Source organism: Wasmannia auropunctata, unplaced genomic scaffold (assembly GCF_000956235.1).
Source record: "Wasmannia auropunctata unplaced genomic scaffold, wasmannia.A_1.0 LD335987.1, whole genome shotgun sequence".
Classification (NCBI taxonomy): Eukaryota; Metazoa; Arthropoda; class Insecta; order Hymenoptera; family Formicidae; genus Wasmannia; species Wasmannia auropunctata.
In genome coordinates, this window is record NW_012026903.1 from 2,636,279 (window position 1) to 2,648,396 (window position 12,118).

At 47.1% G+C, this 12,118-nt stretch overlaps 1 protein-coding gene across 5 annotated transcripts in view; it reads right to left on the reverse strand.

Annotated features, from left to right (window-relative positions):
• The window catches only part of LOC105454277 (AT-rich interactive domain-containing protein 2), a 52,266-nt gene that overhangs the window by 37,436 nt on the left and 2,712 nt on the right, over positions 1-12,118 (reverse strand). The window lies entirely within an intron of this gene.

Genomic DNA, 12,118 nt, shown 5'->3' on the forward strand with positions numbered 1-12,118 from the left:
ACGAAGCGTAGAAAATGCGGAGAGATTACACGTAAGACACATTCAATCAATTCTATAAAAAGAGCCTTTTATAAAAAAAACTCGTGCAATTTTGTAAAAATTGAATGTCTCACGCCTTCACAGCCTTGGCCGTGTATAAGCATAAAGCATCCACAATTTATTGCATTTTCTTGGAAAGGACGACAACAAAAGCCAAAGAAAGACTAATAAAATATTAAAATTGTTACAAATATTATTTTTCAACAAAACAATTTTTTTTAATTTACTTTTCATTAGATATAGAACGTTTATTTCAATTTGTGGAAGTGCTTTTATTTACGGCCAAGGCTGTATAAAAACAAGCAATAATTAAGATAAAGAAACTTTTTTCAGAATTCAAAATTGGAATTAGAAATATCGAGTATTAGAAGTAAAGATAAGATTAGAGACAGAACATAACGACACTTTCATTCGGGTCTAGTAGTCAAGCATGTAAAAATTCAATCGCGCCTGTAATCACCTTCATCGCGCGCGCGACCAGTTTCGAAAGTACGGGAGAAAGAGTTCCGCGAAATATGCGCGCGCGTCGTAAACGGCCGGTCGGGGAGAGGATGGCCCGCGATGTACGGAGAGCAAAGAGGAAAGGTGCAGTGACCTCCAAGTGCTGCAGCTCGTGCTCGAGTGATGGCTTACCAACTGGTACCGTCGGCCAAGGCCATTAATACCAATGTCTTTTGCGCGACGGAGGAGGCGGCAGCGGTGGCGGCGGCGGCGGCGGCGGGCGGCGCGTGAAAGAGAAGGAGGAAGAATCGCGAGGTTCCGCGCGCGTCCGGGTTTTTAGGTGCCTCGTCGATGGGAATTGTTGGAATTCGTAATTAACCCGCGCGATTCCGAACGGCGAATCCTAATAGGAATCTACGAAGAAGCTCGAGTCGCAGCTCGTTCGCGCGCGAAGGAGTTCAGATTACCTTAAATTTTAATTTTCTAAAAAAAAAATATACTCGCTAAAAGATACTTCCAGGAAAGTAAAATTTTTTTTTGTTTTCGATTGTAATTGCATTTTTCATTTAATTGTAAGACTAGAATCACAGCCTGGTCAAGAGGTGACGACGTGCTCGTTAACGATATACCTTGTCAACCTCAACCAGATATATTCGCGATATGTTATACCCGCGCCGTTAACGAATTTTATATAACGAACGTATCGTATTGAACTTTTCGCAGAACGAATGTTGGGTTCGCAACGCTGATCCTTTTTTTGTGACGTATCAACAGAAATAAAAAATGTGCAATAATTAAAAGTAAACAGAATGCGGAAACAAACAGTAGCTGACTGCCTCGTTGACGAAGTACGCAAACGCTAGAGGGAGGAAGAGAGAGAGAACGAGAGAAAAGATCAAGAGAGGAGAGAGAGAGAAAGAGCGAAAGAGAGAGAGAGAGAAGTATTGTCGATCGTTAGGATCGGTTAACCAAGGCTGCTTTACGGTTGGTGCAACGAGTACTTTTATCGACGAACGTAAAGCAAACCGCGCGCCGGGTTCTTTCTCCGCGGCCGCAAGAAGTAAAAACGCGCCAAACACGGTCATGCGGCGAGACAGTGCGGCGATGCAGCAGCGGAGAGCCGAGCGCAGCTATCGAAAGAGGGACGGTAAAAAGCCAGGGGACCATCGCAGAAAAATTCTACGGTTTTCATATTTGCCTCGCTTCCGCGAAGCATCGAACACGACAGCTATGCGAATTCGCGGTGACGCGTTAAGATCGATGCTAAATACAGGCGAACCCGCGAACTGTGCAGCGCTTATTAACAGTAAGAGACGCTAAAACGAGACTCACCGCAGCTAATGCCCGTTTCAATGAATAGATTAACTTTAATCTCGATTTAACTTACTCTTTATCTTCCCCTAAGTTTCTAAGAATTCAGAAAAAAATATATAAAAGGCAAGTTAAACCGAGATTAATCTACATTGATAAAAATGGGCGTAAACGCGTCTTAAAAGCACAGATGACTCCGTTTTTTTGTTTCTTTTTTTTTTAGAGTTATTTTGCAGATATACAAAAAATATTTCTCGAAATATATAAAACTCATCTAAAAGGACCGGAGGAATCGTAATATCGAGTGACCACCTGTATTCGAGTCGGGTTTTCGCGAGCATAGGAGGAACAACGATCGCTCCGACGGTTCGCTCCGGGCGGCACGATTTCCTTGGCCAGTCTATCGTCCGTCTCGCTCCTTCCTCGACTAACGGTGTGCGTGCGTGTCTTACGACCGTAAGGCGAGCGCACCGCGGCAGGCCATCTCTATTTATCTCCGGCGGTGGCGGCGACGGAGGTGGTGGTGGTGGTGGTGGCGGCGGCGGCGGCGGGAGATAGCGATGTTGCCGGTGCCCGGCGCCTGTCCGCACCGTGAACGCACGTACTCTCGGAAATGGCCCCCGAGTCGAGCCGAGCGGTGCCGAGACGACGACCGGAGTACGGCAACATCGCACGCGCGGAACGCCTCTCCTTACGACTTTCCTCTCTCGCTCCCCTTTCTTTCTTTCTTTCTCTTTCGCCCTTTTCTCACGCCGCGCGCGTTCTCTCGCTCTCGTTCACCGCGAAGAGCGCTTCCTCGGTGCCTCGACCGCACACGGCCTCACGCGCGTCAAGGTGTTAGTAGGTGTCGTTACCTACGATTAACAGGCGAGCGAAAAGAAATACGGTTGCCAGGCCGACGAATCACGCGACCCTCCGCACAGGGGAGGACGCACACTGTGGAGCATATGGGGCCGAAAGAAGGATGAGGTTGGGCATACGGACGGAGGAGCGCTGCTCCAAAGTATCGGACAAAGGAAGGCTGTCTGAAGGAGCAGGTTTATCTTTATTAGGAAACAGCATTCGACGTCACTTAAGGACTACTGAAGAACTAAGAATTTCTGAAGAAACAAATTGCCTAACGCATCCTTAGACGCTCAAATGACCAATTCCGTCATTTTAATTAGTTGATATATTTTTAAGTTAATATTATCAAGTATTATCTCGTTTAGACGTATAAAAAAAAGTTTAGGTATTTCGCGAACGCATTCCTCGCGAAGCGGCGCGCATCTGCTCGAAATAATTCAAAGCAGAAGAAATATCTCGGTCCAAGCGACACAATCTCGTCGCAATCTCCGCGAGAAGAGAGAGATAGAGAGAGAAGGCACGTCGGCGCCGTCCAAAACGGCGCATCGCGATGAAGGTGGACGGGACTATTTTTTTCCGCAGGAAGGGTAGGAATCCCCGAGCGCGCGAGGGCAAGTGCATCGCCAATTTCGGCACGGGGCGCGTGCGTGGGACAGACGGAGTGCAGCGAGCCAGCCAGCCAGCCAGCCGACCGACCGACCAACCAACCGCTCCATCACCTCTCCGTGTCTCTCTCTCTCTCTCTCTCTCCCTCGCTCGTTGCCACTCCGTCTCCCTCATTCTCCTCACAGTTGTCCCCGGCTGTGCGCGCACATGTGTGCAGGGCATGAGGTCGCTTTCCTCGCCGTTCGACGCGAGGCACGGAGGCTCTGGCACGGCACGGTCCCCTCCCCCGCGATGGCATCGGGATGGCGATGTTGCCGCGGTGCCGCTGCTGCATATCGCTCCGGCTCGGGCGGCGATGCCGACGCCGGTATGCGTGTATAGTGGGACCTGGTGGGGCGCGGCGTTGCCATATCGACCGTGCCCTCGTCACCGGAGAACGACGAGCGGACGACGAACGAATGAACAAACGAACGAACGAACGAACGAACGAACGAATAAATGAACGAATGAACGGATGGACGAATGAATGAACGAATGAACAAACGAACAAACATTTTTCCTCTATTCACCGCTGCTATTTTTCTCAACGTATCCATTCTCTCCCTTTGTCTCTCTGGAGCGCGGTCTTACATTTTTCCCTTTCTCTCTTTCCTTCCTGCACTCCAAGAGACTGCTCTCTCTCTCTCTCTCTCTCTCTCTCTCTCTCTCTCTGACTCCTATCTTCGTCATCGCGAAATAATGCACGCCAAGCGCGAGGCGCCGTCGCGATGATGCACCTGACTGAGTCACAATCAGCATTACCGACTTCGCGGTTCGCACGCAGCGCGTGTGCGAAGACCAGACCAGTGCCAGACTACCGGGGGCCCCGTATATGACGCGCGCCCGACAGCAGCGGCGGTGGCAGTGAGGTGCGCGCCTCGGCCACCACTAGCCACCCAGTCTCGCCCTTGAGAAGGCTGGACCGCCTGAGAGCGAGCGAGCGAGCGGGCGAGCGAGAGCGCCGCGCGCTTTCTCTCAAGTTCTCACCCGCGCTCTCGCTCGCTCGCTCGCGCGAGATGCGCATTTCTCCCGCACGCCTCCCTGCCACAAGCCGCCGAGAAACAACTCACAGGCTCGTTCGGATCACTCGTCGGAACCGGTACGGCCGCCGCGTACAGCCGATACTCCCGATAATCGCGGTGGCAGATAACGATGATGAGGCCGACGTGATGAGGACGAGGGATGAGGCGGCGGGCGGGACGGGGCGGGGCGACAACCGCGTGAGCACGCGGCCAGATGCGCATTCAATCCTATAAACTCTCGGGAGATGCGTTTTCGTTTCTCTCAAATTTTCGCAAATCGCGAAGCTATAAATTCGACGAACTTCTTGCGGAATTCATTGTGTTACGTTCGAACAAGATAGAAAAATTCGGGTTGAAAGAATCCAGTGGATGTATACGGCTCCTTCCCTTCCCTTTTCGAGAACGAGATTGATTCGTTCGTTAGTCTCGCGCGCGTGAGAGGCGTCAGATACCTCGCCGCCACTTCCGTTCATACCGAATTCCGGGAGAATGTAATTACGATGCGAGTCGAAGCGCGCGGGGAAGAGGAGGAGAAGCGAGGCTTTTAATGCCAACGCGTCGCGACGTCGGTTCGAGAAGAGACCTTCCGAACACTCGGGGATTAGAAATGCATCCGCCTCGTTAATCGCGCGCGAGCGACTGCTGCACCCTTTTACAGTTTGAGAGGACGAATTTTATGACAGCGCGCGCAAGCACGAGAGAGCTTTTAACACGCTCGCGCGTTTCATTCTCGTCGCCGATCCCTCTCGTCATGCAGGCGAGGGATCGGATATTTTTAGGTATTTCGGTACGTGTTTCAGAAATTTCAGATCATATTTTGTAACGCGTATAACGCCGTGCTAGGAGCGCGAGAAGATTTCTTCGAAAGCTTCTTCTGGTATAATTTATGTAAAATATACCCACCGCCGCTCATTTGCGGCGCCGCGGCCGTTTGGCAATCGCCGGTACTGACGCACAATGTGAAGAAAATAGCAAAGCGTTCCCGGGTAGAATCATCTCTTCTACATCTCCTCGATGCCGCCGCCGCGTGCGGCGTTAACGACGTTAAATTTCGCGTGATCGCGATCGCGATCGCTGACAGGAACTTGGAATTTATATCTCGGGCGTGCGAGAGAAGGCAGAGCGCTGAGCCTCCGGCACATGTGCAGTGGCTTGTCCCCCCCCCCCCCGCCTACGTATAATCTCGCCTTAATAATGTCGTACGCGTTCGATTACCGATACAATCCAATCTCCTCCGCGTGTATATTTCGAAGACCCTTACGTAAACGCGCGAGCGAATTATTCATATATAACAATGGCGCTCGTCGCTCGTTGAAAACGACGAGGTGGATGGTAATACGATTACGCGGATTCGCTTCCTTCGCTTCACCAGCGAGCGACGGTCGTCGAAATCAGAGAACCGAGATAAAACGCTTACGATCTCGCGGGCGACCAGAGCGAGAGCCGAGGTGGAGCGGCGGCGGATGACAAACACGCACACGCACGTTTTCGGTATCGCTCGTACACGCGAGAACGGAATCGTTTCCGTGTAGGAAACACGCGTGTGGATGCGCGCGCGAGACGTGCGAGGTTAAACGCGCGGTATATCGCGGTAGTATTCGAGTGCGCAACACGGCGGGCGAAGTGCTAAGAGTAAGATAGCGCGCGTCGACGGCGGATATAAAAGTCCTTTTTCTTTCTACGCCGGCGGACTTTCGAACGACCGCGTGCGCGCGCCTGGTTTTAACGCGTCGCGGGCCTCGCCGCACCGACCGCAGAGAGTTTCTAATAACGTCAAGGCTGTTCCCGCCGAGAGAGCGAAGAAAGAGGCGTTTATGCGAGATAGCACGGCCGAACTTTAACACGTACGAAACGAAAAAGCGGCTGCCACGATGTTCATCTCGCAAACGTAGCACACGTCCTCCCACACCATCTCGTAGAAATGGCCAAGTTAGTTAGCTGCGCCGACGTTGATTAGACATGCCTCTTCCTAAATTCTCGCGGTCGCGTCGGAAAACTTTCAAAGTTAATATTTGCCGGGACTTTTCTAAAAATTAAAGGGCTGCCTGCCAACCAACGTTTTTATTTGACCACTAAATTTCACCACATAATTAATGCACGAGCCAATTCGTTTTTCCATTAAAACATGACTTTTCATAAAATGATTATAACGTTTTTTTTTCCATAAAGCTCTTAAATTGCTCTCTTAAAAACGCTCTTAACTGTGGAACAAAAATAAGGATAAAGGCACTAGTTCTGAATTATCCTAAAGATAAAAAACCATATTTTTATCGAGAAAGATATCAGACAATTTAATAGTTGTAATTGATTACAAAGAATATTTTTATTAACGATTTTATTCAATTTATTTCAGTACACTATTTTAATTTTTTAATTTTAATTGAATGAAATAATAAAAATTATCTACAATTAGACCCTCCGGGGATCTTGCGGGTCAGATTACTTGCAAAACATATTTAATTTTAACTGATGAGAGTTGCTTTTTCCATGAAATCTAATGCTATTTATCTTATGCTTATTTCTTGTAAAAGCCATAAGGTAATTCTTACATTGCAGGTATTCAACTTTAAATACATTTTTAAAAATACACAATAAATTGATGTCTCACGTTTTATTATTGAATGATACCAATAAAATGTGCAGCGTTGTATAGTAAACAAGAAAAAATAGACTGATAAATACAAATGCTAAAGAATCTTGCGATATGCGCCATTCTATGAAAAAATACGATAATTATTTAAAAGCAATAAATTATCCGGAACTAGTACCCGATTTACATCTAGTGCCCTTACCCTACGTGTGTCACATTCGACTAAACGTGTCTATGCACCTTGCAAAAAATCGAAACAAAATCGAAGGGAAATTCCTTTTTTTTTTACAAGGCGATACTCTGTAAAATCGCAGCGTAAGAAACGGATAATTTTCACCCCGGGGAGCTCGCTATTTAATTAATTCAGTCACGGAGAACGCCGTCGGGCGCAGCTGACTCCGAGAGAGGTTTTCCAACGCGAAAAAATCATCCGGCCATTTTTATACTGCTAATCCGTCGTCTCGTACCGCCGCCGTCTGTAAAACACTAATTACAGCTCGGCGCGGTCGCTTCCGCCGGTGAGGCAGGCGGCGTAGACAAAAGCAGCTTTAGAGAATCCGCAAAGCTCTCTCTTTCTCTCTGTCTCTCTCTCCCACCACCCCTCTCTTTCTCTCTCCCGTAGCTCTGTCTCTCTCACATTCTCTTCGGGCTTACTGAACTTTCCGCAAAGTACAGTGCCTCTGCGGAAGACGGCCGACCGAATCGGCGTCGTAGATTTTGTCGCGCGAGTCGAACCGTCGCCCGTGCACGTCGCGGACAATAGTTCCGCTGGTAACGCAATACGCCGCTCCCGGTGAACCCGATGCTCCGAGAGAGCGTAAGACCGAAGTCCATGTACAAAGGGAACAACTTTCGTCGCCGGCGACGCGCCCTCGCAACTGTACGAAGCGCGAAGACGTATCGCCGAGACAGTAAACTCTCTCTTCGCTAAAGAGAATCTAATTATTATCGCCGTTATCGGCGTTTTTGTTTCCGATTACGCGAAAAGCCAGTAATTTGCGCAAATTGATCCACGAGATGTTCTGCACGTTGCGTTTTTCGTGACGATCATTGCACTTTCCGAGTCACGCTCTCGACGAGGCTTTTCCTCCTTGCTTGATACACTTCGATGCGATAAAAAAAAATCATCTTCATGCGTTCAGACATTCCGAGAATTAAAAAATTACTCCGCAATTTTTTTCTAAAAAAATTCAAAGTTTTCGCTGTCTTTATCCGCCTTACTTTCACACGGGCGCAAAAGTCGCGCTTGCAATCGCGCGATGGTGTCACTTCGCTGGAGCTTCTAAAACGCGGCTCACGGAACGAAACGGGTTATCCGTCACGAGAATCTAGAGATAGGCGACCGATGACGTGGCGACCGATAGCTGCCGATGCTCCGGAAACTGTCTGCGTTCGCGCGGGCGAGATAGGTATTCCGATCGTGGCGGCCGGACCAGTTTGCACGTCATATAGTTCGGCGACGAGCTTCGATCACACTTGTTGAGGGGAAGCCTTCGGCACCACCTCCGCCACCATCCACCACCTCTCTCGCGCTGCTTCTCTACCTCTCCCATTCTCTTTCGCCTTCATTCTCTTTCTCTGCTTTCCCTGTCCTCCCTCCCACCTCCTTGTCGTCCGCGCCTCCTCTCCTTCTTCCTCTTTACCATCGCTCCATCATCTACCTCGCCCGCCTAGTATGGTACACCTCCACGAACGAACGACCTTGACCTCACGTCGCATCTTCACGTTGTCCCGAAATCCCTTTCGTCTAGGCGTCGGATATCGACGCGATCGATTCGCGCGATCGGCTACGGACCGATGGTCTCAAATATGTATACCGAGAGAAAAAAAAGGGCTAAATTACTAAAATACAGTCGTCTTCGGTGCCAACTTGTACATATTTGTTTGGTAGAGTATAATAATTATTATATGAATATAATTATTCTTACTAAATTATACAGCCTTGAATATAAGTATAAAGTATTCTTCTCACAAATTGATGTAAATCGTCGTTCTATATTTAACAAAAATAAATTAAAAAACAATTTTATTGAAAAATATTTACTCTTTTGACAATTTTAATATTTTGTTAGTCCTTTGGCTTTTATTACAACCTTTTTCAAGAAGACGCAATAACTTGAAAATGCTTTATACTTACGACCAAGACTGTAGCAGTGATAAAAATGGACTCTCCTAACCATAATTACTTTATCAATTATAGTAACAAATATCAAACACTTTTCTCTCAGCGTTACATATATATATGTAACTAATGTATGTATAATCTATATCTATGTATGTCTACTAGACTATATCTTAATCCTGTATATCGATTGGAATGGCAATCTGAGGATATCGGACAGTACTATCGAAATTCGATAATTGATGCCGGGAAACGTCGGAAATCGACTAAAACTTAAATTTTAATATTATTACGCTCGATGGGGACAATCACATTATAGTATGTTAAATTTATAATGCGATAATTATCATATTATAAATCTAAAATTATGTGATTATAAAATGTTATAATTATCATACGGTTGACAACCGGGAGTTGTTAACCTCGGACGACCGTGTGCGTTGGTGACTCCTCCAAGTCTCCTTCCCACCCCCAGATCCGTCGTCAGTCCACCTCTTATTGTACATACCGTCCGTGCCGTTCCTCCGAGCCATTGACGCCACTACGGTCTTTCTCCGGAGAAGCTCGAGGCGAAGGTCGAAGAGAGCGGGCCGCGAGAGGAACGGGAAGAAGAGCGCGTGTGAAGTCTCCCGACACGCGTGAGTTATGTCATCGCGGGCGGCGTAACGCGTACTTCGTACTGATAACGCATTCACGCGATGACGAGAGAGAGAGAGAGAGGGAGAAAGAGTGTGAAAAAGAGAGAGACGCATCGTCACTTTGGTAGACGAGCGCGGTTTGAACAGCGTCCGGAGCCAGTTCCTGGATCGAATTCGAATCGTACACGAGAGCTACTTTTAAATCCTTTTAAATCCCGATATCGCGCGAAAGCGATGCGTCGCACTGGAGAGTGGAGAGATCCTGCTGCTCGGCCGAGAACAACTGAACAAGTCGTAATAAAAAAGATTGGCCAGGCCCTCGCGCGACGACAGAAACACGCGAGCGCGGTGATAACAACCGCACTGGCAACACGCGCGTGGTCGCTCGCTTTATCGTCGCGCGCGCGCGCGGTTTCACGCGCGGAACCAGCCTTCGTCGTTACGAGAGTCCGGGCCGATAATCAATCGGTCGTAAACATTCGCGGAGCGAAATCGCGCCGAGTCGCACGCTCGTAAAGAAAGGGACACGACAATGGCGTGTTCGCGGCACAGTGCGACGCGTGTCGCCCGGGAAAATTAATGCGGCGGGCTTAACGCGGCCCGCAAAGCCGGCACGAAGGCAGGTTACAATACGTCGTTATCGAGAAGAAATATCCGCGAAATCGAATCGCGGATAGTCGATCTGTCACGAGATTTATGTTGTCGGCGATGACACATTCCATTTTCTTTCTCTTTCCAGAAAGTTTACTGAAATCTTGTAAAAAAAAAATTGCCTGAGAATTCCCGGATTTTCCAAGTATTTTCTTTCAAAATTCCAAGTAAGATTAAAGACTTTTTTTAACGTAATTTTGAAATAAATTGGAGTGTAAGCAGGTAATGCTAACAAACTACGCATTGTAAATTTGTAAAAAAAAAAAAGGATTCCGCGGAATATAACTATTTTTTCCCACAGTTACAGAGACGCGAAATCTATAGAATACTACAGGGAAAGCTATACAATATAATGTGTACTCTTCTGCTGCGTATTGTCTTCCACTGTCATCCTAAATTTTTAATAAAAATTCGTGGGACATATAAGAATGCACGTGAACATACGCGGATGTGCGTGCCATACTTGTTGCTAACCGATTGTCAACCGTTTTGCATTGTCAGGAAAAAAATAATCGACGAAACAATATTTTCAAAAGGGGACACAATTTAAATTTAAAAATAAAATTCTGCAGAAATTTTCGAGTATACCGAAAAAATTCTCTGAAAATTCCCTCATTTTTAAAAATACAAAAGAAATGTTTTCAAAATCCCAAATTTTTCCAAGTGTTTCCTGCAAGTAGTAAATTGGTAAAAAACCTTTTCTCTTTTCTTTCTCTTCCTCTTCGCATTTAAGATAAATTTTGATATAACTGTTGTGAATGTGCGAGGAAAAATTGTAAAAACGAGCAGGCAAATGAAACAGAAAACGGCCAAATTTTTGAAGAATCAAATGACGAATTAGGGCGAATATTTGGGATACCTGAAATATTTCTTCCATGCGTATTATTTTCTCGGAATGAAAGCTAATGCTAATGTCTAACTTTCGTTCCATAACGATATTTCATAATCTTTCCTTTTCTCTTTTTCCTTCATTCGCCCCGGACAGAACTGCGTCGCGGTAATATTCCACTTCCAGGTATGCCGATTTGTCGCGTTTAAACCCGCGATAGGTGAAAGCGAGCGCGTTTTAATCCCGTCGTAGCGCGAGGACGTGCGATTATCACCGTCAAGGAATTAAAGTCGCCGCACGCGAGGAGGCCTCTCCTCGCGCGGAATCTGGGCCACGTATAACGTCGTGCCTCCGCGCTATCTCGTTTGCCCGCGATGCCAAATTCTCGTAAGTTATAGTTAGTCGTACTAATAATGGTACTATCGCCGAGCGAGCAAGCGAGCGAGCGAGAGCGAGCGAGAGAGAGAGAGAGAGAGAATGCGAGGAGATCGGCATTTCGGAAAATCGCGTGCCCGCTCGCGGCACGCTTGCGTAACACCGACATAAAAATACTCTCGTCGCGCTCTCGATCGCTCAAAGATCGAGATTTACTCGAGAACGATCCGCGAACGCGAGCGCATCTCGAGTCGGACGGATTCCACGAAGGCTGCGAGCAAAGTCTTCAAATTTTTTATTTTTTGTCAAGGAAACTGAATGAAGTCTGCATCGCGCTACGTATTGACGAATGAGGATTGTGAATTAGAAACTGGAGCGATTAGGACAAAACGGGTGAAAATTGAAATTATCTGACTGGTTAAATTCTAATCTCTATATATTCGCAATTCTCGATCTTCAATGCGTATATAGTGTGACACGGACTTTAATGTCCGTATCTACGAGTGTAGATTAACTTTAATTTTGGTTTGATTTACTTTTTATCTCTTTCTAATTCTAAGAATCGGAAGAAAATATATAAGGAGTAAATTGAATCGAGATTAAAGTTAA